General features: G+C 42.4%; 1 pseudogene; it reads right to left on the bottom strand.

Moving 5' to 3' along the window:
• Positions 1–2,296: 2,296 nt before the first annotated feature.
• Positions 2,297–4,817, bottom strand: Gm7441 (annotated as a pseudogene).
• Between the last annotated feature and the right edge of the window lie 1,052 nt (positions 4,818–5,869).

Below are 5,869 nucleotides of genomic sequence, written 5' to 3'. Positions count from 1 at the left end.
TGTATGAATGGGTGTGCCTCTGTGCATATTGCCCTTGTAAAGGATTTTAATTCTTTTCTTGTCTTTGTAACATTTTTTCTATGAGGTAATTTTTTCTTACACAGAGAACATTTTGGCTAAAAGCTATAAAAAGCTGAAAGTAACTTAAAAAAAGGTGGTGTAGCCATTTCCAGCTTCATCTGGTGTGTGTGTTGTTTGTGTAAGTGACGTCTTTCCTTTTCTCTTCTCTCTGGTTCAGTAAAGGATAACAAGCTCTGAGCCTCTTGCCTGGCCAGTAAGGGGCTTCTGGCTGGCTTGCCAGAGCAAGGAACACTAACAATTAATCCTTTACTTAATTCCCCACTGCTAAACAGCATAAACTATTCACAATAAATCAGCATTTATATTTAAGCACAAATAATAAGAAACCAGCATCTGGGGCTAGAGAGATGGCTCAGCGGTTAAGAGCACTGACTCCTCTTCTAGAGGTCCTGAGTTCAATTCCCAGCAATCACAGGATGGCTCGCAACCCTCTTCTGGTGTGTCTGTAAACATCTACAGTAATAAGAAAGCTAGAGACTAAAAGACCAGAGCTTATTGAAGCACAACTGGAAAGATTATAAGGCCAGAGATCATTCAGTTGTTTAGCCTTCAGCCAACTCTGGGTTCCACCCCAGAACTGCTCCCCTAAGGCTGGGACAGGCCTCTAGCAAGTGTCTGCGCTTTAAGTTATTTAAAATGTCAGTGTTTTAAAAATTATTTTAAAAAACATGCCATGCATCATCTAGGCTTTCCTCAAGGGATGGCTCTTCTGGTGAACAAGCTGTACTGATAGCATCAGCTTGGAAGTCTGTCATTTGTTGCAAAAACAACAAAGGCATCTTTCCTCAAGAAAGGTGACCTGAGAGGACTGCACTGCTACATTTTGTAGCTGCATTAATAAGAATAAATAAGCATGCACAGTAGATCAAACACAACCCCGCATAAAGGAACGGGACTGCTGGAGACATTTCTCTAGGATAAAAGAAAGATGGCAGAAAGCTCTGAGGGAAGCAAAGAGCCTTTGAAGGAATCTTGGAGAAGGTGGTTGTCAGCAGCATGCCTTGGCTAGGGAGAAATAAAGAATTCAATCCTTTATTAAAACTCTAAGGCATTGCAATTTAGGTAGTACTCTAATTTATACTAACTATTGTAGTGTGATAGGTCGGAAATGACACAGATCTGTAGAAATAGTCATTTTACTAGTATATGTTAATCTTACATCACTGTGTTTCATAGTAATTTTTTGTTCATATGGACAATGTACACTGTATTAGTCAGGGTTCTCTAGATTCACAGAACTCATGGGTAGTCTCTATACAGTAAGGGAATTTGTTATGATGACTTACAGTCTGTAGTCCAGCTCCCCAACAATGGTCATCTGTGAATGGGAAGTCCAAGAATCTAGTAGTTGCTCAGCCCCACAGGCTAGTTGTTTCAGCTGGCCTTCTGTAGAAGTAGCTTCCAGCAGATGTGCTGGCAAGTCAATGCAAGCGGGTGAAGAAGAGTGACTCTTCCTTCTTCCAATGTCCTTATGTAGGTCTCCAGCAGAAGGTGTGACCCAGACTAAAGGTGTGTGCCACCACTCCTGGATCTGGACTTGTTTTGTCACAGACTGACCATGAACTTAGAGATCTTCTTGCCAAGATCCAGGTCAGAAATGTGTCCCTACAATTCTGGATTGTAGTTCATTCCTTATTGACAACCAGGTATAGCCATTACCTACACTAATAATATTTACCCACCTTCTGCCTCTCTTGCCTCCCTTCCCACATAGGCCCTCTGTAACCTCCTTCAGCCTAGGCAGGCTGGTTCAGACCATATGCCACTGAGGCGGGGCCACCTGTGGTGCTGCTTCTCTGACTCAGCTAGTTTCCTTTGATGTGACACTGCCTGCCACCTGCCGTGAGGCTGAACCAGTTCTCCAAGATTTTCCAGAGTTAACCACAACCTGTGAATTTGGCAGCTTTCTGCTAAAAGGCTGTGCTGACAACTTAACATCTCAACATCAAGAAACTTGGCGTGACAGGAGATGGGTTTCCCTCTTTATAAGCGCAGACTTTTATTAAACATTTGAGCCTTGATCAGAACATTGTCTTGGCTCCATTTCTCTCTTGTCCGCCTAGTTTCCTCTCTCTTTTCAGGCCTGGTTTGCCTCTCAGGTGTAACCCAGTTTATGCTAGCTGCAGCCCGGTTTCCAACACCCTTCTACTTCCATTGTCTTTCTGTTGAAATGTATATTAGGCATAGAAGAGAAACATGCAATATTTGTATTTCTGAGTCTGACTTATTTTACATAACATGATCTCAATTTGGCCCCATTTTCCTCCAAAGATCTGTCACAATTTCCCTCCTTTTCTGTATCCTTTGTCATTTTAATTGAAGCACTGCTAATCACTCTTTTTAAACCTTTAAAAGCACCACATTTTAATATCTAAGTCAATTTTGGGGATGAGAGGGGAGAAACACTATCAGGAACTTCTCTCCAGAACAAAACAATGATGTTCATTCCTCCACATGTCCAAATTAAAGTTCTACTGAAACCAAAATGAAAACCCAAACTCCACACAGAGAAAAAAAAAATCACATTCTAGGGGGACAGTGCATTCTGCAGTCTTTGCTAGGTTGTCTAATTGTCCTTCGACTGTCTTTTAAAAATGAACACCCTAACTCATCAAAACATACATTTTTCTCATTGGCTTTTTAAAATTAAAAATAATAATTAAAAATGAAAACCACTAGAAGGAATTCATGAGCAGTTGCCTGACTCATTTGATGGCACATACGGCATATGGAGGTCAGGAAGGAGGCTTGCAGCACACATCATTCAGGGCATGCTCATCTTTAAGGCTTAGCTTTCTTCCAAACAGTGTAAAATACCCACAATTCCAAGTATGAAGGGACACAGACAATCTCTTTTCAGAATTCCACAGGACAATATAGGCACCCCAGCTGTTCTTCATAGAGCAACAGGGCTTCAGTCAAGTTGACACAATCCCCCTGTGTGAAGTGTTTTCCATCCTGTTTCAGAGCCTTCATTGACAGGTCGAGAATCAGTCTGAGGAGCTCCCATATGCAATCTTCTTCTGGAGATGTAGAGACAGGGACAGCTGTTAAATCACTAATCACACAGTCAAACTCTCTCCCTTCTTTAGCGTACCTCTTCAGTACTGGGATACAGTCTTCTATAAGAACCTGATAGCAGTCTCCTTTGAGATTGTCTAAGACATCTCCACATGTTCTCTTCATGTATTTCTTAATCCATCATTACCATTGGGTTAATCTCTACCATAGTGACCATCTTTGGTTTCAGTTTGACAATTTCACATAATATGCCACCTACCAGAATTAGTACATCTTTGCCAGTGTAGTCTTCTTTACCATTGCCCATGATGGCCAAGTCATTCTCTGCCAAATTAACATCCCCACTGAGGATGTGCCACGGACTGACCTCAGTTGGCCCCTCAATCCTCGGGAGAATCAGGGTCCCGGTACAGGTGGGCAGGGAGTTGGCCAAAAGTGACAAACAGACTCGAACACAAGGGAGTGTTGTATCTGAATGTAATGTCTCAAAGCGAGCACCAGACTTATAATATAGAAGAAAAACAAGAAAGCTAGGCAAATACATCAGCCAAGGTACATCGAGATGCACAATGGTTCTTTACACAAAACAAAGAAAATGCATACATAAAAAACTAACGGGAGCCAAGCAATGTTTACAACTGAGATAGGAACAGCCCTATATAAAATCAACTATTCACAGGAGCCAGGTGAAAGGTCTGATGCAATGCTAGTCTATTGTTAAACCCACCGAATTATGTTATTCCTCTGGGCCTAGTGAAAAAAAAATGCACCAGGGAAATTCTGTTCTACTAACCCTTTCATGAATAATAAAATACTTCAGTTCCTCCTAAAACCCAACCCACCTTCTTTCTACTATTATGTAATGTAGGCTGTCATTCATGTCTGTAATGAGAATTCTAAGTTTACTATTTTGAACTATCCCTGAGAATACTAGCTCCTATCTGGCAAACTGAGATGCCTGATTACTGTCAACACTGGGGAATTTTGTCTGGATGAATGACATTCTTACGAAATTCCAAGCCCAGGGTCAGCTCAAGGACTGCCTAGGACATTGGTGAAAAGCTCAACCTGATTTAGGAATTAGTAAAGTCATTTCTTGGAGGCACCTATAATAAAATAATACTAAAGGAAAGCACACAAATCCACACACCGAGTAACGCAGGGACAGGTTTGGAGCATTCGTGCTAAGGTTCCAGGAGACTGAGTTTCCATGAAACTCTTTGCCTCAGGACTGTGTCCAAGCCTTTAGACCTGTCACGCAGGCTTCACTGGAGTGGGTGTAGCAAGGATGAGAATATTCCCAAACTGCTTTTGGGTGTAGAGATTTGATGTTCTGATTTGGTGAATCTTCATCATACACCACTTCGTCTATATCACACTCAACCAGTCACCCATCAGCAGTAGGCCAGTATCTGTCAGTGACCCCTCCTCAAACTATGGGTGATAATCACTTCACCCACCCAGTACTGTCTTGACTCAATTATTTCATTTTTAATTCTATTTTGTTCAAACGGCTGTCAGTTTCTTGTTTGCCTTGCACATCACTGTCATACCTCTGAAGGTCCAGCAACACCAGTCCATGTGGATAAATTCACAAATTGGCAAAGCTGCCATTCTTGTTCATGAAAGTTGCTAAATAGCCATGGTCCTGCCAGGTGTGCACTGACTCTGTCATCCCCTGCTCCTGAAAAAATGGACTGAAGGCCTTTCAGAATGGCCTCACCATCAGCTTTGGTGTCGAGCGTGAAGTTGAGTGTGCTGTGTCTTGCTGAAGTTGCGCTCCCATAATTAAACAAAGCACCTCCACTACAGAGAGTACTAAATGCAGTACAAATATATAACAACACAGGCCCTGTTGTGAGAAACATTCTTGCTCTCTTTTTAAAAACACAAGTTTACCACCTAAGATATTTAAAGCCAACTGTGCATGGAAACACTAAACACTCCACTCTTCTGGTTATTGGCACAGTGAGTAACACATAGGTATGCACATTGCATTTCAGCCATAAGGAATTGTACTGTGTTCTATGAAATGTGTATTCAAAAGTACAGGAAAGTATTATGTTCCCATACTAGAAAGCCACATCCACTGCAGGACATGGGGCACCTTGTCCATTGTGCAAGGAAAGATGAGCCTGATGCTCTTGTTGGTTATGAGTTGTGATATAAAATTTTTCTTGTTCTAAAGGCCGTGGTCAAAGAAGCACGACACTTTAGTATTATATGCTGTACTGGCTAGTTTTGTGTAGCCTTCCCCAGCCTTGAAGCAGGCTGATTCAGACTTTGCTGCCACTGAATACGAGATCACCTGGGGTGTAACCTCCTGACTTAGGTGGTTATATTGTTATGTCAACTACCGCTGCTCTTCTCCCAGACTCTGCCATCTGCTGAGAGACCCTTGAGACATTCTGGAAACACATTCTATCCTGCATGTCGCCTACAGGCTGGCTCCAGGCACCAAGAATGGACTGGCGGGGGGTGGGGTGGGGGATGGGCCTTCACCTTTATAAGCACAGTCTCTTAGTAAACTCGTGGGCCTTGATCAGAGAAAAAAATTGTCTTGGCTTCATTATTTTCTCTCACAGTCTAGTCTCTTTCAGTCCCAGCCTGCCTTCCAGAAATACCTGGTTCATGTAGGCTGCAGGCTGGCTTACGCCTACAACAGATTGGTGTCATGAACGGGAACCTGGGAATAGTGGGGAAACACTGAGGGATCACTGTCTTATGTGTGGAGCTCCATGAGAAGGAAAGGATAAGAAGATCTTAT

The sequence above is a fragment of the Mus musculus genome, chromosome 13, assembly GCF_000001635.26.
Source record: "Mus musculus strain C57BL/6J chromosome 13, GRCm38.p6 C57BL/6J".
Lineage (NCBI taxonomy): Eukaryota > Metazoa > Chordata > Mammalia > Rodentia > Muridae > Mus > Mus musculus.
This window is presented reverse-complemented; position numbering and strand designations above follow the sequence as displayed.